The following is a 3,178-nucleotide window of genomic DNA, read 5'->3' as shown; positions in this document are numbered from 1 at the left end:
GGGGGCGGCAGCGACACAGCCCACAGCTCCAGAAACCGCATTTTCGGCACCAGGCTGGGGCCTCGAGCAGGAAACGGTTTGTTTTAACCTGCCCCCGTGAGGAGTGCGGGGCAGCGAAACAACCAAACCCGAACCACTTGGCTGTGTGTCCGCACGGAGGGATGTAGGACAGTAAAGCTGTTTTGCTGAGTTTAATTAATGTACGTATTAGTTATAAGATTAATTAATATTTCTTCTATTAATGAAATTTCCCCATTCCTATTGCACTGATCATAAATAAAATGTACTAAAAATATCTGCACGTGGCATTCCCTCAGGGTTAGTATTTCATTGCAAAAACTTGGAGGGAGCTTTTCATATTGCAGGGGCTGCAGTCACCCAGTGCAGGTACTTTTACACTTCCCAGAATAACGATTGAATAGGATGGAATTTGTTGCTGGATTTGCTATAATGGCATCTTTAGTGATAACTGTGGTTTCTTCGTGCTGGTACGTTGGGAACAACTGTGCCAGCAAACGTTTATAACCTCAGAGGAGGGTATATGGGCCTATAATAGACAAATTACAAATGGAAAAGGGAGAGATTTACAGCAGCAGAAACACATTGTGGTTTAGATGAGCAATAAATGAGTTTTCAAATCATTCAACTTTGGCTTTCGTCACACAGAAACAAAATCTTTCTATTCTTAGTAATTCCTACTGAGGTGCTTGCCCTGTCTGCAGTTTAGATAGTTATTTTGCTGTGGTTGAACTCCAAATTTTGGATCGAGAAAGACAGAAGGGTTATTTAGAAAGGTATTAAGGCTAATATATGAGAAAATAAATAAGCAGTGTTGGTGTAAATCAGAGCAACTCCAAGGGCTTTATTAGCATTGCCAGTTTACACCAGCTGAAGACTTGGTCCTTAAACCCAAGTGGTTGTCCTAGAGAGTTCAATGTCCTGTTGCACAATGGTAGGAGGAGCATGAGGGAAAAGCTTATGGAAATGTGTCTGAACTTGAAATTTCCAAAATAGATACATCAGCAAATAGTTTTGCAGACAAAGGAGACAGGCATGACCTGCAGAGAAATGTCACTTTCTCTGACTTGGACTGGAATTGCTATGAAACATCACAGGAGAAGCATCTTTTTTGGAAAGCAAAGCAGAGTTGTTTCACTGCACTGGCTGCAGAACAAGAGAATACAGAATATTCTGGATTTAGTTTTGGGACATAAATATTGCTCTGGATATGATAAATCTGGCAATGAAAAACTCAGCAAAGTTCATATGAAGCAGAGAAGGCCAGAGAAGTCATATGCCTGTAGAAAAAGTGGAATTGGTCTCATGTCTGTAACACTGGCTTTTTAAAAATTGTATTTTGTGAAGGCTGCCTGGTACACTGATTGCATGAGCCAAGGCTAGTCCACTGAGTTGAAGGTGTGCCCACAGCAGGACAGTCAAGGAAGGGTGGGTGGGTGGATGCATAGATGGATGGATGGATGGATGGATGGATGGATGGATGGATGGATGAGAAAGGGAGAGAGTAAGTAGAAATACCTATCCTGAGTCTTTCTGTGGTGATCCATGATAAAATTACCAGGTGTTTCTGGAGCTATATGCATGTAACTAAGTTGGGAAAAGCCTATACGTATTCTAAAAATCTTCTGCAGAAGTCAAGCTGATTCCTGGTGGGGCTTCCAAAGTTTATGTAGATAAGGACAGCATCAGGCCAAAGATACTGTTCCTTCCCAAAGCATCCTGTTACTGAGTGGAGCGTAAGAAGACCATAAGGGTAGAAGTTTTGTTCACAGGGATTGGGTCATGTTTCGTGCTTTCTGTTAGATGTGTGAATGAATGTCAGTAGAGCTCTTCAAGCTCGTCTTCAGATCCTGAATATCTAGTGCATCCCTTCTGCAGGAATTCTCAAGAAGACTGTGAATTGTGTTGAAGGATGGCTGATGGCCAACAGTAGTTTCGCAACAAGGAATGTCTGTCCCTTCCTCATTCCACATTCCAGACAACTGCATCAAGTACTGCTGTTATTTGGAGCCTTTAGCTAGTGTTATAAAGAAACATTGTAAATTACAGGATTTTCTTTATCAAAGTATTCTTCGGCAATATAAATCTCCTTCAAAGCCTTCTTGGAAGTTCTCCATGCATACAGAAGGCTTCTGGAAGGCCTTCAGAGATTAAGAATTATAGAACTGGGCTCATTTTCCATAAATGCCTTTTATTGCACCAGCTGAGGCTGCTGTCTTGTCACTTCTATTATCTGAAAGGGAAGGCATAGTAGCCATCCTGGTTAGCACACAGCTGGGTCACAGGCAAAATTCAGCATGGCTGACAAGTCCTGCAACATATGGGAAGCTTGTTAGGCACAAAGAGGCAGTGTACTGTGAACAAATCTGGGGTCCTGGCAAGAGCATAGTGTGCAGGGGATGAGTTCTATAAAATTGATTTTCCAGTAGGGTTGGCATTTAAGAGTGGGAAGGAAAGAGGGACAGTAACAATGTGAAACCATCAGCTCACATCCATTCTTATGTAAGAAAAGGGCTTGTGCTTATCTTGAGTTAGCAACAGGATACACAATTGTAGAGCTGATATCAAAGCCATTTTTGTTTATTTATTTGAACATTCCTGCAAAAGATGCTGGGTTGCCAGAGGCTAAAATCCTTTCTTTATTTACAGAAGAGCGCTGCATGGACAAATACAGCATGAGTTTCCCTGTATCACTCTTCCAGTGTGGCTCAGCCCTGATCGAGTTTCCATACTAATTCAGTACTTGCTAAAATAGTTACCTAGGGAGTAAACATTGGCAGCCATGGTCGTGTTTTCTGAGATATGGAGCCCAGCCCAGCCAGAGGTTTACCAAGATAACCTCATTGCATCACATGCCAAAGAGCCACAAACAGCTGTAGTACTGAAGGACTATGACATTTAAATAAGATATTGAAAATGCAAGGTAATAATCATATTAGAATATGTCCAAATATGGGATTTAGCAATTAAAAGCTTCCTGTGCTATTTTTATACTGTCATACAACAACTAGATTCAATGGACAGACTAAATAGATGGGATGCTGAGCTTCATTGGGGCATATTTTTTTTAGTGATAAATTTTGGTGGAAAGCAAGGACAGGATGGAGCCCAAAGATAAAGAGAGAATGTATATAAAATGCATTCCAGTCCCAGGTGTGTG

The sequence above is a fragment of the Chaetura pelagica genome, unplaced genomic scaffold (assembly GCF_000747805.2).
Source record: "Chaetura pelagica isolate M959 unplaced genomic scaffold, ChaPel_1.0 scaffold381, whole genome shotgun sequence".
Classification (NCBI taxonomy): Eukaryota; Metazoa; Chordata; class Aves; order Apodiformes; family Apodidae; genus Chaetura; species Chaetura pelagica.
This window is presented reverse-complemented; position numbering follows the sequence as displayed.